Here is a 17,154-nt window from a genome sequence, read left to right on the forward strand (position 1 = left end):
GGCAGCAGTGCCGCCGTACCGGGGGGCTAGCGGTGTATGCGGCCGCGGGATGGCCGCCCACCCGTGGGGTCAAGGGGGTGTCAGGACGGGCCGGACTCGGGCAGCTGCAAAATGGCGGTGCCGGCTGGGGCGGGCGGAGGCCGGCGGGCCGCGGTGCGGGTACAGCCCCGCTCCGGCGCTGGAGCGGCGGCAGGGGCGGGGTGATCCAACCCCGGTGCCGCACCGGACCTTCCCCCAGCGCCGGGCTCCTCGGTACAGGAGCGAAGGGAATGGGGAAAAGGGCCGTAACCCAGGAACTGGTTTTTTCCAAATGGCCTCTAAGTTACTGCTACTACTTCTACTAGTACTTCTGCCACATACGTGGAAGGCTTCTGGGCAGGAAGCGAACTGTAAGCTTACGTGTAAGTGTTGCTGTTGTTTTGATGGTTAACTTAGTATTTTTTAGAAATAATTTTTATTTTCGAGCTCTTTAAATATGTCAAGGTCCCTATAGTACTTTGAATGGCTGCTAACTAAAACCCCAATAAAATAATCAAGCTACAAATTCAACGTCGGAGTTTAAATTTAAACTTCAGTCATTCCTATAAGTTACTTTGTTGATTTTCACAAATTCCAAGTTTGCAGGACATCTTTCATTTTTTAAAAATGTCAGTTAAATCTTGGTCACTACCTCTTGAGTTTTGTTAATCCCCACAACAAGAATGTGGTTCCCAGTGGTCATTTCCTTGCCTTGGAAGGGTTAACACTTCCCCCTCCCCCCCAAAAAAAAAGTTTAAACAAACATGGCTAAGCTTCTGTTTATTTCAAAATAAACTTAAATTTGAAAAAAAACCTCCACATTTAGGAAGATCACTTGTAGTCTGAGTGTAATGTGGTTTCATCAGGAGCATGAAATGCCAGCCATGTGTTACCTGTTGTTTCCTTAGACTGACAGTATGACTTAACTCTGACGAAGTTCTGCAATCTGCTCCCCCTGCTATTCACATTTCCTTCAAGATACTCTTTTATACAATTGATTTGATATTTAGTGGGTGTGCTTAACGGATGTAACATGCTTAGGGAACAGGTGGAAATGAGGGTGGTAGCTGGAAAAATAACCAAAAAGGAAGTGTAAAAGAAAGCCTCCCCTGCTGCTTTCCAGCACCGGCAGAGTCACACATGACAGAAGCCATTCCCAAGGAGCTCAGTTCAAGGGTAAAATTGCCACACTGGCTACTAACCCTCATAACAGCAAGGCTTTGGTTGTTTATGTCTGATTCTACACTGAAGATGCAGATTGGTGCCATTGCTGAATTTGATCTGGTCCTTAGTTAAGGCCAACTAAACCTTTGCAATAAATGAATTGTCACGCACACCTTATATACTCACATGTATTACATAAATACTGATAACAGTGAGAGTAAATCAAACTCAGACATGATGACAACTTCCATTATCAATTCCACTGATTTCACTTTGGCTTTAGTTTATCACAAATGATGAGTTCCCATCTGGCATTATCACAGTTGCAAATTATTACAGCTACAGAGAAGAAACATGGAAGTACTGTAATAACATGGCACAGCAGCTATTTAAATTTCAGTTATGACTCATGGCATCAGTGGGATGGTTGAGGTTGAAGATTCATCCTGAGGTCAGCTGCTCTTCCCTCCTACTCATGCCAGGCCACCTAGGGCTGGTTGCCCGGGTGGCTTTAAGAGTGTCTCTAAGGATGGAGACTCCATCACCTTCTTGGACAACCTGTGCCAGTGCTCGTTCACCCTTCTACTAAAATAAGCACTTTTTGATGTTCAGAGGGAACCTCCTGTGTTCCCAGTTTGTGTCCACTGCCTCTGGTGACTAACTGGACACCACTGGAAAGATCCTGGCTCCATGCTGCTTGCATTCTCCATTCAGGTCTTTATGTACATTGATAGATCCCTCTGAGCCTTCTCTTCTCCAGGCTGAACAGGTGTTATGATCAGGTCCCTAAACTTTTTAGAATGAGATGCCTCTGCCCGAATTAAGGTGCAAATGTGATCATATGCCAAAGTCAGTAGTATGGACTTTATTTAACAGTAAATGAGAGAGAGAGAAGAGAAAGAAAGAAATATAAAAAAGAGGTGGGGGAAGAGAAAGATAATGACAGAGACAGATTAAGCAGAAAATATCACCCATCTGTGATCCACATCACACACTCTGGATCCCAGTGGTGTCCTGTTGATCCTTTCCATCTGGTTTTCTTGGTGGTGAGGGTCCCCCAAAAACATAGGGGTCAATGGATTGATATACATTTGTGCCAGGTGGGAATGCTCAGGTATCTCCCCTGACAGGGGAGGCAATTTTGACACAGTCTTGCAGTGGACTCTGGATTTGTTGCATCCCTCTCCATCTCATGCAGTGCTCTGCTGCAAGGCCTCAGGAATCAGGCTGGGGAGCACTTTGGGGGGTCTGATGAATTACAACACACTCTCACCTCAGCTGCCTCTCATGTGAATGTCCCATGTGGATGTGGCCTTCCCAGGGCAGGGTTTTTTTAGCTGAGCCAGTTTGTGTGAGGGAGGATGGATGTTCAGTGTCTCTGACCAGAGGTCAGGCCACGCACCCAAAACTCTCCTCCTCCTCCTTTGGCTGCAGGGCAGTCTGCACAAACCTGGCCTCAGCAGAAGAGCCTGTGGGCTATGGCCTCCCCAACCCAAACCCAGCCTGGGATGATTTTCAGGACAGCTGCTGGTTTGGCTGTCTTGTGGATGCATTCTTCTCCCTCAGCCTTGTTGGCTTTTCCTTAGACCTGAGATGATTGAGCAATATTATCACCTTATCTTTAGTTCCCTTAGGCGGCTTAACCCACAGTCCAAGGTTGCACTCAGGAGGCATATTCACATTGGGGCAGGCTTCAGTGGTCACAGCTTCTTTATACAGCATTCCCATAATGGGAAAAACTCATAACAATGTTTAAGCCATTAACCAAGTCTCTGACAACAGACCCAGCTCTTTTGGCTTTTCCTCATAGGAGAGATGCTCCAGCCCATTCATCATCTTAGTGACCTTGCATGAGGGAGTCCAGAACTAGACACTTGTTTAACTGCATGAGGTTGCTGTCAGCCCAGATTAAAACAAAAAAAAACAAAAAATAAACCCCTTGTTGCAACAAGAACAAAATAAAAAGCCATACTTTCTGTATTAGAGAATCCTTTTAATCCTTTTAATACTTAAGTATTTTGAAGGTTTACAGAGTGATGTTGGACTTCAACTGATTTCTGTAAACATTTTTTACTTGAGATGATGAAATGTAATAGAAATGGCTGTCTGAACACCTGAGGTGCAGTACTGAGACACAGGCTGAAATTAACAGCTTTTCCATATAATCATCAATGAGTTCTAGAAATATACTTGGGATATCTAATAATCTGAGCAACTCATATGTTGCCTCTGCTAAACTGCATGTAATATAAACTGACATTTTCACATTCTGTTGTGAAGTTTGTATTTCTGTATCTAGGCATGTGTTTAGTATTGAAATGTTTAAGTCTGTCTTCTAGAAAACTAATTTGTAACTGCAAAAGATTATGCTAAGCAATATTTAAATACATTTTATTATTAAATCCTTCAACTTGAACAGATTTACCTATATTACTGAAATGAGATCACGCTTATAGCATTGCTGGCATACAGGTAGTTTCTCATCACTCCAGAGAAAACACTAATCACACTTCCTAAAAGAAGAGAGAAAGCTGCAATCATCCAAGAAAACAGACCTGCATGAAGTGTGATTCATTCCAATGAATAGCCTTCAGCTTCATGTTTTTCACAACACCTCTGAACATGAATTTCTTTAGTCCATGGTATACTCAGAAACGGATTTGGTATAGTTACTCTGGATGGTTTTGGAATACATTAATCTTAGCAAAAACCTTGTCAGCAGTGCTCTTGTAAGAGTAAGAAGAGCTAAAAAATTCATAGAAAAATGCCGAGTGCATCTTCAGTAGTTAAGAAAGGAAGCACATTGTGGAAATGAAAATGTCTGAGTGATGCCAAGTAAACTGTCCTAAAACCTGTCTCAAAAATACTCTCTTTTTTTCTTGCCACGCCTTACCAATTAAGACAAGAGCTGTTATTTCAAAATAATAGGTTTTGTTGTTTACTCATTTTAACAATATAATTTGATTGATGGAAGCATTACATCACCATAATATTAGTGCAATAAAAGCTGTAGCATCCCTCATAAGCATCTGGGTTTCATTAGACTAAGGACCACAAAAACAGATTTATTTTAGTTTTATTTTTTTAAAGCAGTGTGTAATTTTAAGTGGGAGGTATTTTCTGTCAGAAAGAGCACAATACTTTAAGCATACTGAGGCAGAATCCAGAGAATCAACAATTTGATGTGAGCAACTAAGATGTTAGTGCCATTTGGATAGACATACACTAGAAAGGATTAATAAAAGGTGAAGGTGGGAGGAAACGGAAGGAAAACCACAAGAAGTGGGCACAAAAAGCAGGTAAAAATAGGAATTAAGGAGTTTTGTGAAGATGATGACGAAGAGTCTTCTTCCCAGATCTGCAGATTAAATTTGTCTCTGTTGCCTCAGGGTTGCAGTAGCTTCCACATAAGTACTGTTTTCATGCAGTAAACTATGTAGGGTAATGTGAGCATCATTCCCTGTCTGCTGCTCTTTTAATCACTCTTTATTCCACTGTCCTTGTGCCAAATACTCTGGGTGACAGCAGAAAGGTATTGTTCATCATCACTGCTTTATTTAGAAAAGCTTCACTCTCATTCTCCCATTAGCTTTCTCAGCCATGAGGAAAGGGTTGTTATTTTCCTTTTCAAATGAATACCTACACTAAAGGAAGCCATAGGTGACTTAAGTGGCACCAGATGTTCAGTTTTGGATTGACTGCTCAGCCATCTTTTCTAATCGTGGGCATGCACTGTGAAAGGAAGAGTTTTTAAAACTGGGCACAGGTAAAACCATATGAGGTGAGATTGTGAAGGTCTGACACAGCAGCCATTGGGAGGTAAGCCCTGGGTTGGATGCATTCCCTGGAACAGGTAAAGGGGAGTGCACTCCTCTTCCAGTTCCTTGAATGTTCTAGATTTGTTCTATTCACATCTTCACTCAGAGAAAACTACTGATTTCATTCCTAATCCACGATACAAATGGGACTTAGCTTGCTCAACTCTGGAAGCAGCATCTGAATCAAAGTTGTACTGTTCTGCTACAGTCTAGAGAAATCAGGGCAGTTTTTCTGGGGGGAAAGAATAGTACCTTAAATTTTATATATGAAAAAATAGCAACAGCTATCAACAAAGTCTGGAACTCTTGTCATGAATCAGTTTGGTGTTGCCAGAGATTAAATTTGGTCTAAAATTGAACTGGACATATTCAAGCACTAAGAATTTCTTGATAGGAATAACTTCTTCAACCATTTTTAAGTAGTTTGTCAGTAAATGAGGTTACATTAAGTACCATGGCCTCCCTCACATACTATATTTAACATGGATGGGTTTGTGTCAACCATTTAAATTGGAATGTATGCCACAAATTTCGGGCTGTAAATTGATCCATCACTGTTCTTGCCTTTTGAAGCTTAATCTTTTGCTCACAGTGACCTCTAGTGTGACTGGATGAGACAAAGCAGTGGATCCAAGGCAGTGCACGAAGAACTTCATATGTGTTCATACTGTTACCAGGATGAGGGGACACGTGTGTGTGCCATCTGGTTGACTGTATGACACACTCGATTAAGCATGCAAAACATGAACAAGAAACCATAAACCCAAAAACATTTTTTCAGCCATACCAAATAAAGAATTTAAAGATTTTTCATTCCTTTGCCATTTTGATCAGATTTTTATCAAAAACTCCATGAGTGGTTTGATACATTTGGTAACAGGTTCAGGAAATTTTCAGCATTCCCAAGTGCAAGAGGTTGCTTTTAATTTCTGAAGCCTTGCACTGGACTTTGTATGAAAGATACAAGTCAGAAGGAAGTGATGCAATTTCTGTAAGAACTGCTGTAAAATGTACAGATTCTTTAAACCCTGACCCCACTATAGCTATGGATTAACTTCAGTAGTTAAGAATTGAGATCAATATATTATATATATTTTCTTCAGTGAAGTACATTTAAATGACCATTTCCCTCCTCTTTTCTGCAGAACAATTTGCATGAATTAGGGGCAGGAAAAAAGCTCTAAAGCAAAGATTTTTCTGTTTGTTTTCTCCAAAATTGCAGGAGAAAAAAATGGAGGATATAATTATAGAAAGTAATTTAGTAGGAAATATTACATATTAATATGGTTGGGGGTGTTAAATTGCAATTTGGTAGTTAAAGTGAATTTAGAATTAGATAATCCAATCCTTGACTATTAAGAATTAAAGCTGTAAGCATATTCACACATTTCAGAAGGAAGTAATCTTTGGCTTATGTTGGACAAATAGAGATGAGCATTCCTTTTCCAGACAAGTTCACATGGCTTGAAATACTGTCAATACTCTGCAAAAGACCTGGAAGGTTTTTTTCTATAAACTACTTTCTGTCCCTCCTAGGATTCTACCTGTTACATAGCAGCAAACATTGACATGTTGTTCTCCAACTGCAAAACATTACATATGAATTTCTGACTGAAAAACTGCCTTGCTACATCTGAGTTTTAAGCAGGTTTAGTGTAAAAGAATTCTGTATTAGAGATTATGCAGAATTTAATTAGGGTTTCAAAAATGAGCAAAACTGTCACATTGAAAGTTTAATTTCTGACAGGAAATATATGCTATTAGTCAGATCAAATTCTGTCATATTGTGGCTTTGGGGTTTTAGTCAGAAAGCAGGACTTGCTGTGCTAACCGTTTCCTAACATTCTATGTTCAGGTAAGGTGAATTGTCTTTGCACACTCATAAAACCCTAGACTGCCTTTATTGTTTCAGAAGGGACATTACACATCATCTAGTTCCAATGCCCCTGCAATGAGCAGGGATGCCACCCAGTAGACCAGGTTGCCCAGAGCCCCATCCCTGGAAGTGTTCAAGGCCAGGCTGGATGGGCAACCTCTTCTAGTGCCTTGCCAACCTCTTACTAAAGAATTTCTGCCTAATATCTACCTGCCCTCTTTCAGTTTAAAACTGTTCCCCCTTTATCGCAGTCCAGCTCACTGTGACTGTAGGTCTGGTGTACTTGGGGGACTGTGGTGAAAATAGAGGGTCTGGTATGATGGAGTTGCCTGGAAAATAAAGAATTTTAATAGTGAAAATAACAAACACAGAAACTTTGTGATCTGAGGGGCAACATTCAAAGACAAAGGGGTGTGGTGAATTTAACATTATATAGGGGTACCTGAGGGTAGGGGTCTCCCGAACACAAAACAGGTACATGACCTTATACGTAACAGGACTCGAACCAACTGAGAATCAGAACTAGAAACATGGCCTATCAAGGAATGATTCTATGAGCACACCAGCTCCCATGGTCACACTCTTCTCACCATGACCTAACCAGATACCTCCTTTTCAGTATCCCGCTTCCCACAACGTCAGGTTGAAGTCTCCTGCATAAGCCACCTGGACTACACACCTGCTCCTCTCAGCCAGTTTGGTTGCCACACCCCTTGTCAGATCACTACTGGCCTACATAAAAAGTTTCTCTCCATGTTTTTTTTTCTTAAGCTCCTTTTGGATACTGGAAGGTGGTGCAAGGTCTGCTCTGAGCCTTCTCCTCGCAGAACAACCCCAACTCTCAGCCTGTCTGCACCAGAGATGCTCCAGCCTTCATTGTGGCTTGCTCTGGGCCTGCTCTAACAGGTACACACCCTTCTTGTTTTGGGGGTTGCAGAGCTGGACACGACACTCCAGGTGGGATGTCTCAAGGGCAGAGTAGATAGGGGAGAAATCACCTCCCTCAGCCTGCTGGCTGTGTCTCTTTTGATGCAGCCCAGGACAGGGTGGCCTTCTGGGCTGCAAATGTACACTGCTGTGGCATGTCCAGGTTTTGGTCCACAAGAATCCCCAAGTCCTTCTCTGACAGGCTTACTTCAATGAATTCTTCTCCCAGTCTTGACTGGGGGCAGGAATTGCCCTGACCCCAGTGCAGCACCCTGCACTTGGATTGTTGAATTTATAATATTCTCCTGGACCCACTTCTCAAGCTTGCCTAGGTTCCTCTGGATGGCATCAACTCCTTCTGTTGTGTAAAGGAATTATTAAATGGAGAATTTCAGAATTATTTTCTGCAAATTTCACATTATTAATTGTCAATAACATAAAATAAAGAGAAAGGGTTCAGTCAATTTAAAATGAATATTTAAACCTCTGTTCTTTGTCTATTAGGCTATCTTCCCTAAACCTTTTAAGTACAATTTTTCTGCTATATTTCATATATAATATGAAAATTGTATTTTTATACTATATTTCACATTTAAAAGCTCGTTCATATTTTATTTATACGTGCCAGTACTCCAGTTGTGTTGATTAACATCAAAATAACTTATATTTAGTAGCTTAACAGTGCCTTTACCTGACATTAAAAGGAGTGTAGGGACAGATTGCAGTTCTTTAATAATGCTGTTTTTTCTTAGTAAATGCAATCATTTAATTATTCTTATGATGCCAGATGTAGTTAGAGTCTATTCTTGCAGGATGATGTTGGTCAATGTTGGTCAGATTGAGGTATTTCAACATCTTCCCCATCTTGTCTGCAATTAGCACGTGTTACACACAAGATTTCCACCAGGTGGCAATAAAACTCTTCATTCGTTAAAGTATTTGCTATTATTTTAGATGGTGGAAACGTATGTTGTGTACTAATTATACGGGAAAATCGTGAATTCTAATAAGGTGATAGAAAATTATTTTTTCGGAACTCTCAAGGTACGAGTGCTTACAGAAAGTCTGGGAACAGACAGCAGCATGCTGGGCAGTTGCCATTGTGTTATTAACAGCTATTTCAAGGTAAATACAAGTAATAAATTTCACTGGGCTCCTGAGAAACTGAAATAATTTTGTCTTTTGATGAAACTGTAGAGAGCAGACAGTGTGAATGCTAATTTACTAGTGGGAGGTTAAACCTCACAGAATTCTCACAATTTTAGCTCATATTTATACTGATCATATTCATATCTTCTGCTACAAAAGAAATCTAGACTTAATCCAGGTGTATTTCTATAAGTGCTGTACAGCCACTGTATTCCTATCCTGTATTTCTATTCCTATTCTATTTTTGAAGGAGAAAAACCTTGCACACATACAACCTTAGTCGACTGCCACTAGTGGTGAAGTGCCAGTAGGAAAACGTGCATGAAGATGCACTGATTTGCCCCCTACTTTGCTGTGGTAGTTTCTGGCATATATTTCTTGCCCCATTCATCCTAATTCCTTGCAAAAACCTCACACTTTCTGGTGCAAATCATCTTTTAAATTTTGGAACAGATAATGTATAATGCAGATTAACAAACCCAGTGTCGCGGGTTGACCCTGGCTAAATGCCAGGTGCTGGCTATAGTCACTCTATCACTGCACTCAGCTGGGCCAGGGGACACAAAAGGAAAGGCTCATGTATTCAAATACATGCGGGGAGAGATCACACAAGTTACTCTCATGGGAAAAACAGACTCAACCCGGGGAAAAATTATTTTAGTTTCTTACCAATCAAATCAGAGTAGGATAATGAAAAAAAACCCTCTTCTTGGGCTCAGCTTTACTCACAAATTCTCCACCTACTACCCGCAGTAGCACAGGGGGATGGGGGCTGGGGGACTGCAGTCAGTTTATCACATGTCATCTCTGCTGCTACTTCCTCCTCAGAAGAAGAACTCCTCACACTCTTCCCCTGCTCCAGTGTGGGGTCCTTCCTGCAGGAGACAGTTCCCCCCATGAACTTCTCCATCGAGTCCTTCCCACAGGGTGCCTGGAATCAGGACTGAATTGCTGCCTTGACTCACACCACACATTTGCCTTTTCTACAGCTCTCTTTCTTTGAAGAGCTACTTAACTGCTCTTTTGAAGGACTTTACAAATTTTTAAATAAGGCAAGTATTTAGCAGAAGTTACTATTGCTTTTTAGGCAAAATTATATATCTGAAGAAAAGGCCATCCAAGCTTGTGGACAGGTATTTCAGGTATTATGAAACATTATAAAATTTGTAATATACTAAACACTAGCAAAAACCCATCAAAAAATTAACCTCATGCTCTTTGTTAAGCTTAGTTACTTGCACTTACATGTGTCCCCATTTAGACTGTTCACAGTAAGAATACAGAATTTGACATTAAAGGCTACAGTATTTTTTCCTACCTCCTCCTCCCCCCACAAAAAAAGCCACCCAAACCCCCAAACCAAATAGTATGGACCATTTGTTCCTCTCCACTGATAACTGCATTGACAATGCACTTGCATCAGTCACAGGTACAGCAGGAGATACACTTTTGAGATATACTTTCTAGAAATACTGCTCCCAATGAACAAATAAATCAAATAATTCTGGCTTTCATAAAAAGGAATACCAGCATATTTTCAACATATGATAAAATCTGCAGTTCTCTGTTTGCATTTCCCTGTTTTCCCCAGCATACCAATCAGAAGATACCATTATATTCCATATTGAATTCAGAATTCATAGGTACATTTCACTGAAGGAGATAACCTAGTTTTCTGAATGGAATTAGAATTTATCAACACAACTTAAAACAAACAAATTATGACATTTCCCGCATCTCACTACTGACAACTGTCTTCAGTCAGTCTACTGCTGACCTTGTTAACAGCAAAGGAAACTATTGAGAAAAATGACTCTATGGTTACAAAAACAGTACTGGAGGGGATTCAAGCCCATTTCTCTACTACTTCTTTCCCTATACTAATTCAGGATCCACTTTACTATAATCGATCCAGGGAAAGTTAAATAAAATGACCCCTGATATTCAAAGACAATGTGCTACAGTTCTTCACTTATTTTATCATTACAGTGATTCAAATATATTTGGAAAAACGAAACCCCAAACCACCCAAGAATTTACCACAGTATGCTACATTTTATAGAGCTAATCTATGACCTAGGATAGGTCAATAACAGGATGGATCAAGAAGCCAAAGAAGGATGAAGAATAACTGGCTGTGTACTAGTACACAGGGGATTACAGTAGATTAAAAAAATGAAAAATCAGGAATGTCATTCTATCTCAGATAAAAGCAAGTGCCATTGTGGCATGCGAGGCATACAGGAGGTAATCCCTTCACTACTCAGGATTGTAAGGCCATGGCTGCCACACTTCAAAATCCAGGTCCATACTTTGGAAAGTGGCAAATCACGCGGATAAAGTCTAGTGGAGAGCAGTGAGTCAAAAACCTAGATGGGGTTTAGAAAAAAATGTGGGAAAATTAGTCTTTTAGCCTTGGCAAAGAAGATACTTCAAAATATGCAAAATGTTTTGCAAAGAGAATGTTTTTAGTACTCAAAGGGCTTAGAACAGGAAGTAATAACTTGCAGTATATGAGATTTAGATTAGATATTAAAACTTTACAGGAACACTGTAGCAGGCCATCTGTGCAACCATCATCAGAGGGGCTTTTTAAGAGGAGGCAATACAAACCGCTATCCGGGTATTAATAATAATGCTTCAGAAAACAAGATAATTCAGATAATATATCAACATTTCATCCATCTTTGAGATTTTTATCAGAATTTCTTTATTCTTCAGATTACCACACTTTGTGAATCACTCCTCTTTTGAAGCAGGTTTGGGGAGCTTCAGAATGTTGGTAAGTACTCAATTCCAATTGCATGTTGCAACGTATCACTTTTCAAAGGTATGATATTTAGAATATTCCCTTATTACTTCCTCTCTCTGTTGATGTCACTAAAATCGATGAGAAAACCTAAAAAGGCTTTTCTGCTGGACACAGCTGAGACTACTGATCAGAGACATGTCTTAGTAAGAGCCAAATTTAGATATCCAATCAACATAATGCTTCGCTAACACAATGTTTGACAATATTCACAGTTAGCAATTTGAAAGCTGGTAATACATCTGCCTTTTACTTTTTCTGGTTTTGTTGACATACTTATGTGAATTATTGCATTAATTAACTTTACGAATAGAGATCTGCTCTTTATACATGATCAAGGTGTCATCTGGTCCTAAGACAAAACTTTCAGTATCAGAGTGGGAATAAGAAACAAATCTTCAAGAAGCTCTTGGGGCACAGGGTAAAAAAAAAAAGGACCAATTAAATTCTTGAGTTAGACTCCCTTTAGTTGTCTAGCCTGGCATTTTAGTGGAGTGAGTGGGGGCAGGGAGAGTTGTTTTTTTCTTTTAAGTTATGTGTTGTGGTTTCACCCCAGCCAGCAACCAACCCCCAGGCAGCTGCTTGCTCACTCCCCCAGTCAGCAGGATCAGGAAGTGAACTGGGAAGGTAAAAGCTGGAAAACTCATGAGTTGAGATAAAGACAGTATAACAAAAACAAAAGCTGTGCACACAAGCAAAGCAAAATGAGGAATTAATTCACCGCTTCCCATGGGCTCAGACATCTCCAGTACAGCAGGACCCATCATGTATAATGGTGATTTGGAAATACAAAAAAATCACTCCAAATATCCCCCCTTACCTACTTCTTGCCCCATTTCATATACTGAGCATGATGTCACACGATCTGGATTATCCCATTTGTCAGTTTGTGTCACCTGTCCTGGCTGTGTCTCCTCCCAGCCTCCCATTCACCTCCAACTTCCCTGCCGGAGTGGAGTGTGAAAAGCAGAAAAGGCCTTGGCTCTGTGTAAGCTCTGCTCAGCAATAACAAAAACATCTCTGTGTTATCAACCCTGTGTTCAGCACAAATCCAAAAAACAGCCCCACACATTGCACTGCGAAGGAAGTTATCTCTACCCTAGCCAAAACCAGCACATCCATCAAGATTAAAAAGATTATTTCATAAAAATGAAATTTGAGGTTCATAAAATTTTTTTGGCTATAAATTTTTAACTCACCTAAAATCTTTCCTCTGGGCAATTCTCAAAGTCTTTAGAATATGCTAAGACTTTTTATGGGTACGGTCCAAGCCACTTGAAATGATTCATAAAAGAACATAGTCTAATAAGGAAAGTTACCTAAATAATTCAATACTCTTATACCCTTTGATAGGTACATGAGGAACAGAAAATGCCTTTGGAGGTTCCGTTTCATTTTCACTTTAGGCAAGAGAACATTTCTTTTCTGAAGAAGAGAAATTCTTTGCCTTACACTGCCTCATGTCTGGCACCACGAAGTGTTTTATACACACTGTGCCTGACTCATTCCATGTGAGCAGGAAAGGTTTCTGTAGGAGATAGGCCAGCTATATTCCAAATGCAGTTGTATTGACATATTAAATAAATAAAAAAATAAGCTAGGGAAATAATGCAGAAATTCTGAGCATCTTCAGGGTGCTTTACGAGCTTTACCTTGTTTACGAGATTAAACACATTTCATGCACTGAGCTCTGGGATATGAAAAGTGTTCTCTTTGCTTCTTTTTGCCCTGCAGCCTCCTTAGATGAGCTTTGGGAAATTAGAAAGACTGCACAGAGAGAGAATTAATTTGCACGCAGGATCTGCAGCCTAAATTTGTCATCTCAGCAGCCCTCTCTTTTTGAAGTATATCATGAATCATCACCAGCGGAAGAGCCACCGAGGATGAAGTCCATGTTACAAAGTCTGTGACTAGAGCCAGCCTTTGGGAGCCTGCATGGAGACTGACCACGCTGCCTCTGGAAGCAGCACAGCCCTGAGCCCCCTGTGCAGTGAGCAACCAGCTCAAACACAATGTGAGCTGCAGGATCTCAGCAGTTCAGTCACCTCTACTGCTGACTACCCTTTCCTCCATTATACATCCTTTCTATCTTCTCACAGCCTAATTAACTGATACTTTCTGCTATGATCTTCCCACTTGATCTGTTTGAACCCCTTAAGATATTACTGTGGCTATGCAACAATTGAGAGCCTTTTCCAAACTGTTATATTTATAATACCATCTTATGGGAGTACTCACAACACTTTCCTAGTGTTACCGTTTATCTGAGCCTGCAATTACACAGTTTAATTAAACTTTTGACATTCACCCCCGTTTTTTCTTAGTCTTTATTTGCCATGTGACTCCACCTTCCATCAAAAAATGGTGCTAGCAATCTCCATCAGCATACATTGCTGTTGGCCTAGAGAGTTGGTGTAAGTCACTTACAACTGAACTGCTCTATTCTAGTCCCAGTTATTTTTCTAAAGAGGAAAAGGGGGCCATAAGAATATGTAAGTGCAATCCGTGTTATTTGGACAGAAGTCTATGTTTACACACTCTTAATTACTGAAGTTGTTACTGGTCTCTGAGCTCTGTACTTTCAGGCAAAAATCAATTTGGTACCTTTCCTAAGGACAAACATTGTAAAGATAGAGGTAATGCCATTAATCCTGTCTAAACTTTCTGCTTATTGCTGCCTATTTTATTGAATTTAGGAGAAATTGCCTTTAAAGTGGTATAAGCAAACCAAAATTATATGAGCAATCAATATTTTTTTTCCTTACCATAATATTCATTATACCTGATGCAGTTAATTTTTACACTTCAGAAATGTTTCATCTTCCTCTGTTGCACAATAAGCTGTCACTTAACAGAAATTAAATATACTTAACAGAGATTCAATATACTTTTATTACATACAAAAGCATTCAAGTTCTGCACTACCAGAAATCAGACAGCAAGGAACAATTTCAGTTATTCTGCTTCTGAGCATTCACAAGAATATGATAGTACAGGAGGAGGTTTGGTATCTTCACTGACTATGGTAATGCATCTCTGGGGATGAGTAATGAAAGGGCCCATTTCATCTTCCACAAGGTATACTCCCTGATTCCAGTACCTTTGGTTAGCAACTGCTCTCATCCAGTTTCTACCCCTGAAGAAAAGACCACATTCAGTATTCGAAGTCCTACTCTGTCTTTGACGAGAGCCGCTTCCAAGTGAGAATCAGCAGATCTTACACATCTCCTGTGCTCAGTTGCACACTGATTTCCAAAGATAATCAAATCTTTGGCTCATTTTCCCTTTTAATAGGGAAAAGGGAAGGAATTTATCAGACCATCTGTTCACTTCCCTATCACCCTTTATTTCTTCTCAAAGGTCAACTTTATGAGAGCCACGTTTTTTCATTCTCTAAGAAAGCTACATCCAGGGGAATTCCTCAATATTCCCATCAAACAAAGACCTTGCACGACAGCAGTAAAGTATTTCTTGATTTTGCATACTAATTGAAGATTACATCAGTGTGCATAACAGAAGCTATGGTAGATCTTAAAGGGCATTTCCAACTAGCTGCTATCCTATGAAATTATGTATAACCTTGTATTATGTCCTGAACCTGCACCTTTGAATCCATAGATACAAGAAAAGTACACCTATGCTCTAAACACATAAACTGCTATATCAGTACTAAAATATTCAATATGATTAAATTCTGATATTATTTATAAGATCAGTAAAGGGTATTTTCATTTCTTTTTCCCTATACTTGTTAAGTGTCTACATGAGGGATGCTACAACCCAAGAGTTGATGAACTTATATAATATTATCGATATGTACAATAAGATCTTGTCTTCAGAAAGTCGAGGTAGTCATTAGCAGCTCATCTTAAAAAGAAAAAGAACCATGAAGAAAAAAAATGGTCCACCAAAATGTCATGATGTTAACAGCCATATTTAGAAGCCTTTTTCCAACAAAGCTCTGACTAGCTCAGTAAATCATGTAGTAAGGCAAGTGTGAGTGAGCCATGGGCACACATCCTCAGAGAATTCCTACTAAGAAGTATAATGGCTGTTATTTTTACACTTTTAATCCCTAGCCTCTCCTTATTACAGCTAATCAGCATACGCATTAAAGAGGGCTCTGCAGGTAGTGTAGCATGAGAAATCAATTGTCATCCAAAGTACTAGTGCTTGCTTCTATAGCAGCATCTTTGACCACACATGGGTTAATATATTGTGAATCTTCAGTTTTCCCCTTTGTTTTAACATGAGTCAAATGCTTTATTCCCATATTCCACAGCATAGTCATTAATTTCATCTATTTATATTGTCATTTTTAATTTGATATGTGACTGCACAGCAAGGCAGCTTTTAACCAAGTCAGCTGTACATAAAGCCTATAATAAATCCTAATTTCAGGGTGTATATTCCCAGAAGACCTCCCTCTCTATTAAGGAATGAGTGACTTCTCTGAAACAGGTGCAAGAGAACATTAAAAGTGCATACATATCTGCTCAGACACATGCTGACACACAAAAAGAAAGGAATATTGTACAATCTATCCAGTACAATACAGAAACACAACTTATGATTGTTAAACTACATATTTCAACCCTTTATTGCAGTCTACTTCCTTAGGCTGCTATTTATACCCATGCATGGTAATTATTCCCTATTCAAAGCACAAGTTTGTAACGTGTACTATTTCTGGATATCATACCATCACCCACCTAAGGCAGAACCCATCAAGAGGGCGAGAAAGATGGGAGAACATCTCCAAGAAGACACACTGCAACTTGTCATATCAGTGTTTTGAGCATTCGTAAAAGAAGATTAGATTCTGACTATGTATTGTAGAAAGAATTTATATGGTGCACACATGACTCCTGGCTGGTGTGGGCAGATTCTGACCTTGGCAAACCTTTATGGTTCCACCTTGAGAGCTGTACACACCAGCACCACTTCCCCTTTGGTACAGCAGACACACATCCTGTGTTTTGAAACTCAGCAGCGTGGTAGGTGATTTTTTTTTTGGCGTATGTTGGTGCCACTGTCAATTTTGCGCACAACTGCACAGCAAGACAGATTCTCTTGGGGTGTGTAAAAGGCACCTCTGCTCCAGGGCCAAGGTAGCCTTGCCAGAGATTCACCCACAATGCTGAGAGGGAGCCCAGGCATCCCATACACAGACACTTGGCAGCCAGCACTCTGAGCAAAACACATCTCAACTGCAGAAAATCAGGCCAGCTCTTTCCAGCAAGCTTGAATCTGAAAATAGTGTTTTTTAAAAAAAAATTAAATAGATGTTAAAACATGACTGTTTTGAATGAAAATCCACTGCAAGTTTCACAATGCCACAATAACTTAGAAGAATAAACCTCATTCCATTTCAATGACCCTGAATCTCCCAG

At 40.0% G+C, this 17,154-nt stretch overlaps 1 long non-coding RNA gene across 2 annotated transcripts; it reads left to right on the forward strand.

Annotated features, from left to right (window-relative positions):
- The first annotated feature begins 25 nt into the window (after positions 1–25).
- Positions 26–15,548, forward strand: LOC136290536 (uncharacterized). 2 transcript variants are annotated; one of them, XR_010721187.1, is made up of 5 exons: positions 26–401; positions 7,648–7,782; positions 8,848–8,928; positions 11,674–11,734; positions 13,496–15,548. It is a non-coding gene; the product is annotated as an uncharacterized lncRNA (long non-coding RNA). The 2 variants fall into 2 exon arrangements; XR_010721188.1 differs by lacking the exon at positions 8,848–8,928 and having other exon boundaries at positions 32–401; positions 13,496–15,522.
- The last annotated feature ends 1,606 nt before the right edge of the window (positions 15,549–17,154 follow it).

Source organism: Chamaea fasciata, unplaced genomic scaffold, assembly GCF_029207755.1.
Source record: "Chamaea fasciata isolate MVZ Bird 193981 ecotype frontalis unplaced genomic scaffold, bChaFas1.0.hap1 SCAF_6, whole genome shotgun sequence".
Lineage (NCBI taxonomy): Eukaryota > Metazoa > Chordata > Aves > Passeriformes > Sylviidae > Chamaea > Chamaea fasciata.